Source organism: Lissotriton helveticus, chromosome 5_1 (assembly GCF_964261635.1).
Source record: "Lissotriton helveticus chromosome 5_1, aLisHel1.1, whole genome shotgun sequence".
Taxonomy (NCBI): domain Eukaryota; kingdom Metazoa; phylum Chordata; class Amphibia; order Caudata; family Salamandridae; genus Lissotriton; species Lissotriton helveticus.
The window spans coordinates 84,912,695-84,931,092 of NC_136065.1; the positions used below are offsets into that span (position 1 = coordinate 84,912,695).

At 48.4% G+C, this 18,398-nt stretch overlaps 1 protein-coding gene across 1 annotated transcript in view; it reads right to left on the bottom strand.

The window, feature by feature from the left end:
* LOC144754169 (E3 ubiquitin-protein ligase TRIM39-like) overlaps positions 1-18,398 on the bottom strand; it is a 159,980-nt gene that overhangs the window by 67,436 nt on the left and 74,146 nt on the right. The window lies entirely within an intron of this gene.

The window sequence follows — 18,398 nt, forward strand, 5'->3', positions numbered from 1 at the left end:
ATTGTAGAGTTCATTTGGTACTTACCAACGAGCAGTGCATTTCCATAGGTGCCAGCCTCAAAGCACTGGTTGATGTTGGACTGTCGGAAGATGAAGGAATCATGCACACTGCCTGGGTAGTTGGCGATAACATCGGTGAAGAGTCCCCGGTGGTCCACTATTGCCTGCACATTTTTGGAATGCGTGTGCTTTCTATTGCGGTAATTGTGTGCAGTGTCGGCAGGGGGCACAAGTAGGACATATGTGCAGTCAATTGCCCCCAACACATGCGGGAAGCCAGCTATGGCGTAGAAGCCTTGCTTGGTCTCCAGCTGTTCCTGTTGCGCAGTGTGGGGGAATTGAGGTGCTGGGGTACCAAGCTGATGATGGCATCTGAGACAGTTGTGATGAACTTTGATAGGACTGGCTGTGAAACTCCCCCGACTCTGGCGGTTGTTGGTTGGAAGGTACCAGAGGCCAACAGGTGCAGCACAGCCAGCAGCTTTGTCTGAGGAGGGATGCTAGTTGTCCGCTGGGTTGGTACAGTCAGCCTGTGGGCAATTATGGTCAGGATGCGGAGGATGATTGTCCTTTTGAGCCTGCGGTGGGCAATTACATCCTCTGGTGTTAAGTCTGTGAGGCTGGTGCGTTTTCTGAAGGTCCGCTGTCTTTGCTTGCGCTGCCTCTGTGGTAGTCCGGGGAGGGGCGGTGGCAGTGGTTGTTGTGGCCCACTTGGGGCTCCGAGCTGCATGATCAGTAGCTCCATGGCATCTGTTGTTCTTCAGGTGTGGCTCTGGGCGGGGCTCCATTTTATGGTGCAGGTTGTCGTCCGACTAAACACCAGGTAAGAGCAGGTGTTAAATCCCTGCTGCTAATGTGCCTTTTCCCCTGTTTTGGGATCTTATCGCCGATCTGGCTGGTCGTTGAGAATGTTGCGAAGTGGTGTTGTCGTGACTTTTTGCATGGGAAGGCCTATTCTGCATATCATTAGCGTTAGTTGCCGGTGTCATCTATGGCAATGTTTTTTGCGCCTGCTATCGCAGGACAACTGGTGATATTGGCTGTTAGCACCAGTTTGTGAATAGGGCGATAACTTTATCGCCACTTTGGATGAAATAAAGTGCAGCTAACTCGGCGATAAGTCCTTGAGAATATGCCCCTACATTTCATGGTGCAGACTGACAGAGCTACTTCACCGTATACTGTACTAGTCAGTACACAGTATTAGATGGTGCAGAGTGACAGAGCTATTAGAAGGCATGCAGTACTAGTCAGTACACTGCATTAGATGGTACAGTGACAAAGCTACTCCAAGGTATAAAGAACTACTCAGTAAACTGTACTGGATGGTACAGAGTGACAAAGCTACTACTAGTTATACAGTACTAGTGAGTAACCTGCATTAGATGCTACAGAGTGACCGAGCTACTCCAAGGTATACAGTGCTACACAGTTTTAGAAGGCACAGAGTAACTCAGCTACTCGAAGGTATTCTGTACTAATCAGTTCACTGCATTAGTTGGCGCAGAGTGACGGAGACACTCCAAGGTATCCAGTACTAGTCACTACACTGCATTAGATGGTACAAACATACTGACTCCAAAGCGTACAGTACTACACAGTACACTGCATTAGATGGTACAGAGTAACAGAGCTACCTCAAAGTACACTGTACTAGTCAGTACACTGTATTGCATGGTACAGCGTAAGATAGCTAGTAGAAGGTATCCTGCACTAGTGAGTACACTGTATTAGATGGTGCAGTTGGACAGGGCTACTAGACGGCACATAGTATTAGTCAGTACACTACATTCAATGGTACAGAGTAAGAGAGCTTCTAGAAGATGTGCTGTACTAGTCAGTACACTGCATAAAATGGTACAGAGTGGCAGAGATACTAGAAGGTATAACTGTGTGTAGCACTGTAGTTATGTGTAGAATGTTTTCTAAGTCATAATCAGAACTCTGCTGTTGCTTAGTACAGCAGAATGTTTATATTGGCTGTTGTTTTTGGGTTGCTTAGCCTGGCGGAGTCTCTGTCTACTATCTCCAAGACCACGTTGCTACAAATAAACTAAGATAAACTTGTTCCAGTTTCCGACTCAATTACTATAGAGATTTTGGCGACGAGCTTGAGAACTACATGGTCACACACCGTGCGTGCAGCAAATTTAACACACCATCAACTGTCAAGGTACAACTCCATTAGAAGCAAGTATTTTCTACTCTCCAAGGAAGGAAGATTTCTACTCTCTACTTGGAGCGGTGCTGTTTCCAAAAGCTGGTTACCTGAAGTGGAGCTGATTTGGCAACCTAAGCACATCCCTACGCCGTGACTACAATCATCTACTTCTGCGGTAGGGCGCTTGCGCTTTGCTCTTGTTTGACTTTGCCAGTGCCGGTGCCAGCATGCGAACTGTACTTTTCCAAGCATTGGTTGTGATCTTCAACCTATGCGGTAAAGAGGGCGGCAGTTATTTTATTTAGACTTTGCCTGTGCCAGCATGTGAACTGTACTTTTCCACGCATTGTTTGTGATCTTCAACCTATGTGGTAAAGGGGGCTATGTTTACTTTATTTAGACTTTGCCTGTGCCCGGTGCCAAATTGTGTCCCTTTTTTTATTGTGGCTCAGCTGCCCGTTCCAGCTTCTGGTTCTTTACACTTCTACATGCAATTGTTGGGACACTCGTGCTTGTTTTTCCATCACAGGATTTTTCAAATACTCCCTTCAATTCAGAACTGCAACCGGGAAATTTTCAGTCTAGAGTATTCCGCTCCTCGATCTTCTGCCTCATTTCTCGGACTCTGTTACGTTACGTTGCGTCTCAGGACCGTCATCATGTCACGCAACGGCGGACATCTTTATGTTGTTCATTACCATGGAAACAAAGTGCTGTCTTCGTAATTGACGTTTTGTTCATTTTCGTCTGGCTCCATAATTTTTGGAGACGCAGTGACACACCCACCCACAATTCTATCTTCGAAACTTATGAAACCTTTGCTTTTGTGTGTCAGGCGGTGATACACACACCTACTTTTTTTAAGGTCCTCTTTTTCTGTTTCTACAATAATGTTGAGTGTCACACGGTGATACACACTCCATTTATTTATTTCATATTAATTATCTTTACAATAATATTGTGTGTCACACAGTGATACACACACCATTTTTTTATTTCAGGTTTATTATTGCCACACAGTGATTCCACTATTATAGAGTTTTTTCCTGCCACTTCTAGTTGTCAAATATTTATTTCTGGTTTTTATGTGTCACACACTACTTTTACTGTTACTATAACAATATGTGCACCGTGCAAGCAGTCAACCCACCTCCTGCATTTTTAGACACCCCAGGAGAACCTCCCGTCCGTTGGGAAATCTGGTATGATGCATTTGAAACTTACCTAGGAGCCAAGTGGGCAACCAGATTTTATCCTGACAGGAAAGAATGTCTCCTTCATTCTTTAGGGTTTGAAGGAAGATCTATTTACAAACACTTACCCAATTTGTTTCTGGAAGAAAGTGACATGCATCGACGAATATTGCAAGACTGTTTTGAAATTGAAAAATAGATTCGACAAACAGCCAAGTCTTATGGTTCTAAGACATACATTTTTCAAGAGAAAACAAACAGATGATAAAGTCGTGGAATCTTACATTTCTGTTTTGAGAAGATTGGCAGTAGTCTGCAAATTTGAAAATTTTACAGATCCGCTCATAAGAGATCAATTTGTCTGTCAATGCACAGATAAAATCAATAGACCAAAACGTTTTGAAATATCTATAGTATCCTTGAAAGAGCTTGATGACAAAAGCAACGACAAGGTTAATGAAACTGTTAATGTGGTCACTATTAGTAAATTACATCCTAAAGCCAATAATTTTAGTACAAAAGGTTCTCTAAAAACCGGTAAAACTTGATGGTATTAATCCTAATATCTGTTTGAGGTGTGGTAACCCTCCACATGCTAAAAATGGAAGATGTCCGGCAATTACTGTCACATGCAATTATTGTAAGAGGGTAGGACATTTTGCCAAAGTCTGTCTCAAAAGAAAGAACCCCAAGAAACCGGTTGTGTGTGTTGTTGATTCTGATTGTGAGCGTGAGTCCGAGGTCATATCAGTTATTCGGGAAGAGCATGACTTTACCCAGAATGATCATGTCACTACTCTTTCTAAAGCCATTGAGGGTGATCCTTCCACATGAGTCGATCCCATAGTCAACACTACTATTGAGAAAACGGTTCTTACTTTGCCTGTTGATTCAGTTGCTCGCATCATCATGATAACTCAGAAGTTATTTGTAGAAACTTGGGGTGATTCCATAGTCTTGTCTCCTCGTGATCGATCTCCTGTGTCCTATGAAGGGTGCAAGATTGATCTACTTGGATTTTTCGAGGAAGACATGTTTTTCAAAGGAAGACATATTAGGGGAAAGATATATGTTGCGGTCAAGGGTTTAAACATCCTTGGCTGGTTTCACCAAGGCTTATTCGGTATGATTTTAAGACCTGGCACACTTGAACAAGTGTTGGTGGTGGAATGCAATGACAATACCAAACAAACTTGGAAAGCCAAATTTCCTTCTTTGTTTGGGGAAACGCTGGGATAAATCATGGGTTTCAAATACAAAATAGTTGTCAAGGATGGTGCCACACCGGTCAACCATAAACTCAGAGGGGTACCTTATAGTGTTAGGTCTGACCTAGAGAAAGAACTTAAGGATCTGTTTGCCAAGGGGGTCATTGATCCTTCTGAGTCTTCTTTGTGGCTGTCTCCCCTGGTTGTGGCCTGTAAGAAAAATGGCCAATTTAGGGTCTGTGTCGATTTGAGATCCCTTAACAAGGAGATATGGGTTGATTCACAATCCTACCCAAAATTAGTGATCTAACTGCTGCCACCAAGGGTGCTGAGTGCTTTTCTAAGCTTTACCTTGCTAGTGCATACCATCAGGTTGAGTTCCATCCTGAATCTAAGCATCTCACTGCATTTATATCCCCCTTGGGCACCTTTCAGTACCACTGCATGTCTTTTTGGTCAGCGTCCGCGGCCTCAGTTTCCCAAAGGGTCATGAATAATATTCTGAAAGACTTGGATTCTGTCTTGGTATTTCATGATGATGTTTTGGTATTTGAGGAAGACACTAAATCTCATGATGTTATGCTTCACAAAGTTCTGTATTTATTTAGGGAGCATGGTGTTGTCCTCAAATCTGAATAATGTGAGTTTGCTTGTGATGAGGTTTAATACCTGGAACATGTTGTGTCTCGGGAAGGGTGGAGCCCCAAACCCGGCTTACTGGAAGCCATAATCAAGGCTCCTCCAACGTCGGACAAGTGTGGTGTTAAATCTTTATGAGGACTTTGTGAATATTATTCCAGGTTTAGCCCTGATTTCGCAACCATTGTTCGCCTTATAAGTGCTCTCCTTAAAAAGGGTGTGCCGTTTGTATGGGGTAATGAATGTATGTGTGCTTTGGAACGTGTGAAGTCTTTGTTGAGTGATCGTAAAGCACTCTAGCCTTTTGATCCGGCTCATAGTTGGTGTATTACTGTTGATGCCAGCCAGGTCGGTTTGGGGGCAATGTTGACTTAAACTGTTGATGGTGTTGAGCAAACCCTTGGTTTGCCTCGAGTCTTGAGAGCAGCTGAACATCTATATTCAGTTACTGAAAAGGAGCTTTTGGCTTGTTGTTGGGCCATTGAGAAGTTCTGCCCCTATTTTTGGGGCGGACGTTTTTTGCTCCTCACTGACCACAAACCTCTTGTGAACTTTCTGGGTGACAACATAAGTAGGTACTGTACACCCAGAATTATAAGAATGGTTACTAGACTGTTACAAAAACAGTTTGATGTCAAGCACATTTCTGGGGGTAAATATTTCAGGGCAGATTTTCTGTCTCGTTTTCCAGTTGGTAGCAATGAGCTAGAGGAAATTAAACTTAAGGATCTTGTTGATGAGGACTGTGAAGATTGCTTTGTCGCCACTATGGATATTCCTGAACTATTGGTTCTGGAGAAGAATGGAGGTCTTCTTTTCTTGCCGATTCTTTTCTCCAAGATGTTCGTGAATTGGTAATGAAAGGTTGGCCACGTGAAAAAGTTCTCTCTCCTTTGTTGCAACCGTTTTGCAAGATTGAAAGTGAATTATCCTTAGAGGATGGTTTATTGTTGAGAGAGGAGAAGCTCATCCCTCTATCTTCTCTCAGATTGAAAATCGTGAGAAATGCTCATGAAGGACATCGAGGCGCCATACTCACAAAACGTCGCATTCGTAATGCATTTTGGTGGCCTCGTATGGATGCTGATGTAGAGAACATGGTCCGTGAGTGTTGCATTTACAGTTCCTTCGACAAGTCTATGAAAGTGTTTACACCTCCTATACTCCCTATTGGTTGTCCTGATGGTCCATGGGTTAAGGTGGGTATCAGTGGCGTAACAAAGGCCCACGAAACCCCCGCAGTGCAGGGGGCCTGCTCCAGAGGGCCCCCTCACACACTCCCCAGGCCTGGGAGCCCCTGGGTGAGTCCAAAGGGGGGAGCCTCAATGCGCTTTGCAGGGAGGCGCCCTCAACGTTCGTTTTGCCATTGGTGGGTATTGAAGTTCAGGGACCATATGATGTTTTATGTGGACAGAATAAGTACATCCTTGTTCTTATGGATGGAGGCCAATACTAAAGTCATCATTGATTTTCTCACTGATGTTTTTAGTGAGGGAAGGGTTTACCAGAAGTCATTGTTTCTGATAACGGCAAGCAATTTGTGAGCAGTGACTTTTAGCTTTTCCTGCAGTCTTAGGTTATCAAACATGTAAGGAGTTCTCTCTATCATTCCCAATCAAATGGCCTTCTAGAGAGAATGAATCAGGTGGTTGGGGAGTGTGTCAAATGGGCTAGAGCTGGAAATCACGATGTTGTGCATACCCTCAATGACATGATTTGGTCGATAGGACCACTCTTCACTCCTCCACTAAGGTTGAACCGTTTGTGCTCATGAGGGGAAGGAAGGCAAACACCACTTTTAGACCGGGGTGGATGACAAAAGTGTTGAGATCTGTTTCCAGTGTTGATAGTCTCATGCCTCTATTTAAAGAAAATGTTTTTGAGACCCATTCCAAACAAAAGGAATGGTTTGACGCTAAGAAAGGTGTTAAGTTGTCTTTTCTTAATGTTGGCGATTTTGTCAGAATTAAGTCTCCATTATATGCTAAGAAAGAGGAAAGCAAATTTTACAAGCCTCTTTGTGTCATTAAAATCTATGAAAATGCTGTTCAAGTTGAAGGCTGGCATTGGTGGAATTTGTCCAAAGTGGTGCATGGTTTTATTTCAAATTCTTCTCGTGATTTTTTTTTTTCACAACAAGTTTATTGACAAAGATGAGCATATGTAATAAGACGGACCCCCACAATCGGGAAGGTACCATCAGACATTCCGATACAATCAAGAAAATAGAATTGAGTATTCAGTCAACAATCATTGCAGCACAAGGTCATAAGAAACGATCATCTCTGTCTTTAACACTAAATTATCCACTCATCCCCAACTCCCGGATCCCTCCCCTGGATCCCACCCTAACCCTATGCATGCGTGCATGGACGGTGTCGATGAAAATTCTCAAAGTGGTAAGTGTGTGTGTGGGGGGGGGGGGAACGGGGCCGTCCGGCCACAGGGAGTTAAAGATCCTCCTCTGGTTCCACTGGGGGGTCTAGCAACAGGTCCCTGTAGTCCGCCCATCTCTTCCAAATCTTAAAGTGCTTACGGGGGCACCCTCGGGCCTCAAAGATCGGTCGTTCCAGACCCATGCAGAAGTCCATGCCAGCCTTCCACGCACACAGGGGGGGGGGTCTCACATCCTTCCATACTCGGGCTAGGTCTCTCTTGGCCACCACCAGCCCCAGGAGGAGCAGGTGTCTCTTGTATACATTGCCACCAACCCCCTCTAGAATATGTAGCAGCCCCAGACGGTGGGTACGAGGGAGGGTCCATCCCAACACTTCCGACAAGCAGTCCCATACACCTCTCCAGAAGCCAACCAATCTAGGACACGACCACAACGTGTGGATCAACGTACCCCTCTCCAGCCCGCATCTCAGACAGTCCGGGGACCCTATCAGCCTCGCCTTCCACAAACGCTCGCGGGTATAGTAGGCTCTGTGCAGGATTTTGAATTGGATTAAACGGAATCGGACGGCAATGGCCGCACCCCTCGGGGATTCCAAGGCCTCACGCCAATCATCCTCATCTAGCTGACCCACGTCCACCTCCCAGGCCGCCTTCAGTGGAAGGAGGGTGGAGGAGCAATGGATGACCATAGTCTGGTAAATGCGTGAAACTTTTTTGTCTCCCAGATCGCCCATGAATACCTTAGCTTCAATCGGACTGAAGTCAGGAAGGGAGTCAATGCCGGTGAGACTGGGCAGCAGCGCATGCCGGAATTGCAAATATCGAAAAAATTGAGATTGGGGCATGTCAAACTCGGCGCTAAGGGCCTGAAAGGATTTGAGGGCTGTGCCAGACACCACTTGGCCTAATTGTGAAATACCAATAGCGTCCCAGCCATCAAAACCTGATAGCTTAGACAGTTCCGGTAACAAGCCGTTACGCCACAAGGGCGTCTCCGCGGTCAGTCTGCCCCACCAGCCCATGCGTCGCAGGGCCTGCCGCCACACCGCAAAGACAAGTTGTGTAACCCTCGGTAGAGATCGACGCAACCGGGGTGAATAGAGGATGGTGTGGAGCGAGTTGTCGCCCATCAAGGCACGTTCCAGGGCGTAGGCTGGGTCTTCGCCATTGCTATACCACCAGTCGTTTAGGATGAGGAGGTGTGCGGCTTGATAGTAGGACTGCAGATCTGACGTGGCCAAGCCCCCACCGTAGGTGGACAAAAAGCACGTACGTAACGCAACCCTGGCGGCCCCTCCGGCCCACAGGAAGCGGCCCAGCAGAGAGTTGACCTGTCGAAACCACTGAGGTGGGACGGGATATGGGTGGTTCTGCAGCTGATACAAGAGGCGTGGTAGCGCCACCATCTTAAAAATGGCAGAGCGGCCAAAGATGGACAGGGGCATCCGAGACCAAGTCTTAACGTCCGACTGTACCTTCTCCCAGACTGGTATGAGATTATGATCCCAAGCAGTGGCTGCCGAGGCCGATAGAAACACGCCGAGATATTTCAGCCCGGTCGTAGCCACCCGCAGCCCTGAGGCCCAGGGGTCCGCCAAGGCGCCCCCTCCTAGCACCCACAATGTGGATTTATGAAGGTTCAGATAGAGGCCCGAGGCCTCCCCAAATTGTTGCATCACCTCCAGGACACGCGGGCCCGAGCGCTGCAAGTCGGTAAGAAAAAAGAGGACGTCATCCGCATACAGGGCTATTTTGTCAGACAGAGTGGCAGTCCATTGAAAGCCCTGTATCAGCGCATCCTGGCGCACTCTGGCAGCTAGGGGCTCCATGGCCAGTGCGAACAGGTAGGGGGAAAGAGGGCAACCCTGTCTGGTCCCGCGGCCGATATGGAACGTGTCGGACACAGCCCCGGCGACCCGCACCGAGGCCGTGATGTCGGTGTAGAGGAGCCGGACGTATGACAGAAAGACCGGGCCCAAGTTAAGGCCGCGCAGCAAGGCAAACAGGTACGACCAGCTGACAGAGTCAAAGGCCTTGTTAATGTCGGCCAGCAACAGCGCCGCCTGGTCCCCCAGAGTCTCAGCCGCGTCAATCGCCGCCTGAGCGCGACGGATGTTATGTCGCGTCGCCCTGTGTGGCATGAAACCTGCCTGATCAGGATGGACCAGGTCGGTGATAAGAGGAGCTAGGCGGTTCGCCAGGGCCTTGGCCAAAATCTTGGCCTCCACATTAATCAAAGAGATGGGCCTATATGAGTCATGACTGTCTGGGGGTCTGCCCGGCTTCAGAAAGACCACTATTTCGGCATGCCGCCAGTCTGGGGGCAACACCCCTCTGGTACGCGCCGCTTCCAGCGCCCGGCGATAATAAGATCCAAGCTGAACATGGAACTTCTTGAAAAATTCGCTAGGATAGCCATTTGGGCCGGGGGCCTTGCCAGTGTTAAGTTGCCCTAAAGCATCTCCCAACTCCTCAGCCGTGAGGGGAGCATCCAGGGCCGTCTTAGCCTCATCAGATATCGGCACGGGCGGCAGCTCCTCAAGGAATCGGGCCAAGTCGCCATCCGACAACCGGTCACGCGGGGCATACTGGGTGGAGTAGTACACGGCAAAGCTCGTAGCCAATTCATGTGGATCGGTTATAACCTCCCCACCATCATTCGTGAGACCGGGCAGTAGGAGGGGTTGAAAGTGTTGTTGGCACAATCTATGCAGCATGGAGCAGGACTTGTCCCCCCATTGATATATCCTACTTCTGGTGGCCAGCCACGCCTGCTTGGCCTCATCCATCAGGAGGGACCCGTAGGTTTGCTGTGCTTGTAGCAGCAGGCGTAGCCCGATGGCATCACCACCCTCACGACTTTTTCGCTCCAGAGCCGTTACCCGTACAGCCGCCTCTGCAACCTGCTCTCGACGCTTCCGACGGGCCGCCGAGCACCATGCAATATCTGCTCCCCGTATAGTAGGCTTCATGGCCTCCCACACCATCTCCACAGCAGCACCCTCCACTAGATTTTCCCGCCAGAAATGGTCAATCGTCTCACGTAAATGATTAGCATATGGCGGCAGAAGGAGATGCCACGAGGACATCCTCCATCGAAACGGCTGTCGTTTCCGAAGGAGTTCCAGTCCAATCGAGACGGGGGAATGGTCGGACAGGCCTCTCGGTAAGATGTCCGCGCCCTTCACCCTGCACAAATAGTCCCGAGGCACAAATACACAGTCGAGCCTCGAAAAGGAGCCGTGTACAGCCGAGACATAAGTATAGTCCCGGGCCGTGGGGTGCATATGTCGCCACACATCAACCCAGCCCAACCCCTCACTCATTGCACGCAGTCTGGAGGGCGAAGGGGAGGGGGGCGGGAGCTCAGTTCCCCCTAGACGCCTCTGGCGATCCACGCTTACATTCAGCACATCATTCCAATCCCCCCCAATCACTGCTAAGGGTCCCGAGATGTCCTCCCATACAGCAAACAGTCTCTCGGCTAAGGCCCACTGGAGTGGGGGGGGGGCGTAAACACTGCCAAACACCACCGACTCTGTACCCACCTTGCCCTTAATAAACAGGTAACGACCCTGAGGATCTACCCACTGCTTCTCGTGGATATAAGCCACCCTGCGGTGAAGCAATATGGCGACTCCCCTGGACCCCCTGGAGAACCCGGCATGGAAGACCTGTTGATATCCAAATCTCTGTAGGCCCAGAGCCTTTGTACCCATCATGTGTGTTTCTTGAAGTAAAAGGACATCTGCAGCCTCATTTTTCCCCCAGCGTAACACAGCCCCACGTTTGATTTTATCCAAAAGCCCCCTGACATTCCACGTAATCACTCGTATAGTATCTACAGGAAGTCTACGAACCGGTTCAGCCATGGTCCAGTAAGATCCAACACCCGAGCCCTCCACTCCCGCGCCACCCACCACACATCATATGGAACATCATAGCAACCCACACATGCATAGCCCTGTCAACCCCAAGGACAACGATCCCCAACCCCACGGTCCCGCAACCCCAAACAGTCCCCGTCCCCAACTCAGCGGCCCTAACCCCGACCGCCCTCATCCCGCCACCCCCAACCCTATACCTCAAAGAACCTTGAAGTACCTGTCGCGGCATGGGTGGTCCCGAGACCAGAACATAGGGCCCGGGCCCACCCATACCAATGGATCCCAACATTCCCAACCGGAACAAGAAGCTTACTCCCCCTCCCACAGAGTCTCTCTCTCTAGAGGGAGAGTGGTAGCCACCATCACGTAGTCCCCGACCCCCCACCCCACAGCCCCATTCTCAATTAGAGGACAGACAAAGTACTGCTCCATGGCGGCAACAGTGCCGGGCAGTCATCAAGGCCCAGACGACTCGATGAGTCCAATCAGAAGTCACAGCCGTGACAGTAGAGACGGAAAGGCAGGGCCTCGGAATGTTTCAGTGGTCCGTCCCAGATTGTTCGGAGTCCTCGGTCCTGCCACTGGTCTGCGTGCCATCAACTGAAGCCGCACGTCTGCGCGATTTGGATCGCTTGGTTCGGCCCCTCCTCCTCGACGTCTGGTCTCGCTGAGCCCGTGGTGAGCCCTCTTGAGAGCCCGGATTGAGCCCCGGTTGCGAGTTTGGTCTAACCCGTACCGTTTCATCCGTCCATTTGAAGAGGTCTTCCGGCGTATCAAAAAACAATGTCCGCGATTGAAAAATCACCCTCAGGCGTGCCGGATACAACAGGGAATATTGGAGCTTAAGTCCCCTCAATTTCGCCTTGGCGGCCATAAAGGAATGACGCTGCTGTTGCACCATTTTGGTATAATCAGGGAAAATCATTATCTTATGATTTTCATAGAGGAGGGCGTCCCTGATTCTAGCTTCCCTCAACACAGCATCTCTGTCATGGTAATTTAGTAGTCTGGCGATCACCGCCCTAGGCCGCTCGCCCTCAGGTGGCCTTTGCGTCAGGGCGCGATGAGCTCTCTCGATGACGAAGCAAGTGGACAGCGTCCCTGGGGGCATCCACGATTCCAGCCACTGTGTGAGGAAGAGCTCCATGTTGCCCTTCTCACAGCGCTCCGGAAAGCCAACAAAGCGGAGGTTGTTGCGGCGCGCCCGCCCTTCGGCATCTTCCACCCGGAGCGCCGTGATTCGCTGCGCTGATTCCATCGCCGCCATTCTCTTTTTAAGGGTAGTCACATCTTCCTCCACTACCGTCACCCTGGATTCGGTTTCTGTGATGCGCGCCACTGCGTTCCTCAGGTCTTGGCGTAATAGGGTGACATCTGCGCCCACTGCCCCGATCTTGGCGTCTAGCATGTCCCTCGAGTGAGTTATGGCCGCCATAAGGGCCGCATTGTCTGGCCCCCCTCCAGGCGGAGCACCCCCGGATGAGCCAGCGCCCCCACTGGGCCCGGTGAATTTGTCGATAGTCACTTGCTTGGCGGGGCCACCACCTCCCCTGGTCATGGCTGCGGAGGGCCAAAAAGCAAAAGGAAAACTCACGATGGATCAGGACGCGGCCGGCTCCAGTGACCGCCAAGGAGCAGGGTCGCCTCCGAGCCGCAGCCCCCCCCAGCAGGGTGGACAATGACGGAGGGCAAGGGAGGACAGCGTCTGGCCCCGAGGCAGGTCCCGGTTGGTCCGTCTCAAAGCACCCAACGACCCGGTCAGGACGCGGCCGGTCCCAGCGTCCGCCAAGGGGCAGGGTCACCTCTGAGCAGCAGCCCCCCCCAGAAGGGTGGATAGTTATTGTTTACGTCGCACCAGAGCGCTGGCGTCTCCCTCGGCCTGGGGGGGGGGGGGGGGGGCACTACTCACGGCTGCTGCTAGCGTCTCCACTGTCCGCCCACGTCGAGGGTCAAGCACCGCCGTTCAGGAGTATCAGGGCGCCCGACCTCCGCCTCGTCTGCAGGACTCGGCCAGTACTGGGCCGCGAAAATCGGGCCCCCGGTTGTGTCTGGGCCACCAGGCCTCTCCAGCCGATCTCGGTCGACCGCTGCCCCGGCTCCTCCTCCTTGTATGTCTGGGCCCCGGCAGAGGGAGCACAGAGACTCTCTCGCGTCCCAGCCCCTCGGGTCTCCGGGCGTCGCGGCCGTCACCAGGCCCGGCGATGCATCGCTCCCCGGCCGGGGAGCGCCAAAATCGAGGTCCCGGCTGCACCTCCGCCCACCAGGCCGCACCTCGCACCTCGGGGCTCCGTCCCGTTCCGGGACGCCGGACCTCTGCTGGGCACACCGGAGGAGTCCAGGCGTTCTCGGCAATCACCGCCCCGTTGTGGCTGTGGGTTCTGGGGTCGGGGACCAGGATATCAGGAAGGATTAATGGCGGGCCGGCGGGAGCTCTAGCAAGCTGCGACCGCCATCTCCGCTAGCGTAGCCACGCCCCCTCTTCTCGTGATTTTGATGATTTGTCAAATGTTATTCCTAATTCTAATGTTTCAGGTTCATGTGTTCCACAAAATTTGTTGACTCCTGTCTCTATTAGAAGGATTGCCAGATCTTGTACAAAACCTGCTCAATTTAGGTAAATGTTTATTTTATTATGGTGTTTGTTTAAATTGTTTTTTTTGTTTTGTTTTTTCATTTGGGAAGAAGGGAAGGTGTATAGTAATGTAGTTATGTGTAGAATGTTTTGTATGTCATATTCAGAACTCTGTTGTTACTTACTACAGCAGAATGTTTATATTAGCTGGTGGTCTTGACTGCTAAGCCTGGTGGAGTCTCTGGTTACTGGCTCCACGACTATATTGTTAAAAATAAACTAAGATAAAATTGTTACAGTTTCCAGCTCAATTACTACACTGTGCTAATCAGTACACTGCATTATATGGTAGAGAGTGATAGAGCTACTAAAATATGTACTGTTATGATCAGTACACTGCATTGGATGCTACAGTGTAACAGCTACTACAAGGTTTACCGTACTACTGAGTAACTGCAGTAGATGGTACAAAGCGAAAAATATATAAATAAATTCCAAAATCCAAAATGTCCGATAAGGAAAATAGTCACAAACTGGGAGCATGTGATAGCAAGATTGTGTCACTAGTAATAGGGGCGCAAAATCTGGAAGGATTATGTTAAACTCGAAATGGATTGCGATATAGCTTGTAAATTACAGCACCTCATCATTATTCTGACTTTCTTCCAATGTACTATTTTCCCACTTAAATTTCTCTTTCTTTCGGACGTGGTGAGATAATCTGTAACCAATACTACCCATTTGCTTTATTGTTACTGTACAAGTTAGCACACTGTATTAGTTGTAACTGAGTGACATTACTACTAAAAGGTATAATGTACTAGTCGGTGTACTGCAATGGATGGTACAGAGTAAGATAGCTAATAGAAGATATTCTGTACTAGTGAGTACACTGCATTAGATTGTACAGAGTGACAGAGCATCTAGAAGGTATACTGTACTAGTTTCTACACTGTATTAGATGGAACCGAGCAACAGAGCTACTAGAACATATACTGTACTAGTCAGAAAACTGTATAAGATGGTACCGAGTAAATGAGAGCTACTCTAAGGTATACTGTAGTAGTCAGTACACCGTTTTAGAGGGTACAAAATGAAAAAGCTTTTAGAAGGTACACTGTACTAGTCAGAACACTGCATTAGATGTTATTTAGTGAGAGAGCTACTAGACGGTATACTGTACTAGTCAGTACATTATATTATATGTAACCGAGCAACAAAGCTACTAGAACATATACTGGACTAGTCAGTACACTGTATGAGATCGTACAGAGTGACCGAGCTACTCCAAGGTATACTGTACTAGTCAGTGCACTGCATTAGATGGTACAGAGTGACAGAGCTACTGAAAGTCATACTGTAGGAGTCAGTAGACTAAATTAAATGTACAGTATTACAGAGTTACTATGAGGTATACAGTAATAGTCAGCACACTATATTAGATGGTGCATAGTAACAGAGCGACATGAAGGCCCTCACCTGAAAACCCTCTACAACTGGTACTCTCCTGAGATCTTCCTTTCAGAAAAAACTTGTGACTCCCAGATTCCGCGAGACTAGATGGGGTGGCCGCTCTTTCTCGGTAGCAGCTGCCAAGCTCTGAAACTCCCTGCCATCCTTCATTTCAAACGTGGACTCTTTCCTGTTTTTCAAAAAACATCTGAAAACCTGGCTCTTTAATTCTGCTGTTGTACTTCTCGTCTTAGAGTCCTGCTTGTCTGTTTAGCATTTTGACACCCTAGGGTATAGGTGCGCTTTATAAATGGCATCCTATCCTATTGTACTAGTCGGTGCAGTGTATTAGATGGTACGGAGTGGCAGAGCTAGTTTAAGGTATATTGTACTAGTCAGTGCACTGCATTAGATGGAACAGAGTGACAGAGCTACTCAAAGTTATACTGTACTCGTTAGTATACTATATTAGATTGTACAGAGTGGTCGAATTACCCTAAGGTATACTGTACTAGTCGGTACACTACATTAGATGATACATAGTAAATTAACTACTACAATGTATACTGTACTAGTGAGCACACAGTATCAGATGGTACAGAATGACAGAGCTACTAGAACGTAAACTGTACTAGTTTAGTGGCCGAGGTAGATACCATCCTTTAGGGATGCTTTGATTGGTTGGCATTAGTAGAATTAGTGAGTGTAGATACAGCTGTTATTACAGGTGTAAGACCGCAGCAGGTAAACTCATGCAGATACCACTCTGCAGATCTTGTTGTTGGACCCCATGTGTTTTAAATTCCCACAGACTTTGCAGACACTGCCTTCAGCTTTAGCGGTCTACAGACAACGCTTCCCTATTCCTACTGGACCTAATCCAGGATTTGGGGGGGGCGCAGTTAAGGTTCTGATTAGACGTGGTGTGGAAGAAAGACATTTGGTTGTAACGTGAAGGTCAGAAAGCCGAGGTCCATCTCTTTGGAGGTCCAATCTCAGGGACATGTTTGCAGGACCCCTGTCTAGTCTTAGGAATGTCTGATCATTTTAACCTAATTACCTTCAAACAGAGGCCGGTGCCAGGCCTGAGCTAAGCTCTAGTGAAGTCAAAACTACAATGTTGTGCGGCAGGGTTTTCACTTTTCTCAATGAATGTATTCTAAAGTCCCAGTATTTAGGGAAATGAAGCACAGCACATCATTTGTGGGTTAGAAAGTTACAGTGGGAACAAACACGGTTACAATGTGGGTGTCTGATTATTTAAAGACTTATTTGAGACCCAGGTATCCTGTAGAAACACTATAGGGGCTGAGCCATAACATCTTACTGAACTCCACCACCCTGTCAGAAGCCACAGTCCAAAGATTCCTATTTACAGTTTTGTGTCAACATCAATTTGACACAAAATGTAAGTTTCTGCCCATTTGGTATTTCAAGTGACACTGTATTACCACATGTAGTATTACCAGGTGCAGTATTACCACTTGCAGTATTACCACCTGCAGTATAACCACATGCAGTATTGCAAAGTGCAGTATTGCCACGTGCAGTATAGCCACGTGCAGTATAGCCACGTGCAGTATAGCCACATGCAGCATTACCACATGCAGTATTACTGTTATATTCCATACAGGTACCATAATATAGGTCCTGGTAACTTTATTACCCTTCACCTATATTCTTCCCTACATTACACTTGTCATGGTTAACAGGGACTGACCTCTTACGACACCGCTTTCAGAACACGGCTTTTCCCTGGTTCAAGATCTCATACATTATGCATGAGGATTCTTGGAAGCACAGCAGGACGACCATCTCCTGTAAAATATCTATGTATAAAGTTCATGCCCGACATCATCCTTAGGCCGACACAGTAATACAGCGAGGTAGGACCCCTGGGAGACCTAGGGCTATATATACATCACATCTTTCCCGGACGACACACTGGCCAGAGACGCTGAGGTTCCTGCATGCAGACACTCCAGCTCGCAGTGGTCTAACATCCCTTGCGGGGTGTCCGGCTCGAGACCAGAGCGGAGTCCCATAGTCTCTCACTTCAGGTAACGGGGATGACTAAATCCTAGAGGGATTCTTGGCTTAACACCTATACACATGCTAGGTACATTTAAGTACAGCTAGTTAGGGACGCATCACAGGAGTACGCATCTTTTTAACAGCATAACCACGCGCAGCACAACCACGCGCAGCACAACCACGCGCAGTATTACCACGTGCAGTATCACTTTAATGCAGTATCACTTTAATGCAGTATCACTTTAATGCAGTATAGCCACATGGAGCATAACTACGCGCAGCATTACCACATGCAGTATAGCCACATGCAGCATAGCCACATGCAGTATTACCACATGCTGTACCACTGCACCAGATATTAGCGGGGATACATTCCGCCTTGGCAGAAATTACAGAAATTGTAGCTAGAAAATGACAAATGGAATTTAAGAATTATCTGCAGACATCAGTGCAGCAGTACTCTAATGTTGGCTAGTGTGGTGTGTGTGCCTGCATGGCATGATCGCAGATGTGCATGATGCGACGGGCACTGCAGAGGGTGCAAGGTACGATTGTAGACTGTGAGGGAAGATTTAGAAACTATGTGCGGGCAATAGGTCAGTGTAGGTGCAAGCACTAGGCCAGTGTGGATGCATGCACTAGGTCACTGTAAAGCATGCGACAGATGAGTGTAGGTATATGCAATAGGTGCGAATAGGTGCATGTGCTAGTCCAGTGTAGATGTATGCGTTAGGTCAGTGTAGGTTCACAATCTGTGTAAGTGTAGGTGCATTAGCTGTGTCTGTGTAGGTGCTAGAACTCTGGAACATAGAATGTGTTATGCGGCAAATATCTATTTCTGAGATAATTTCC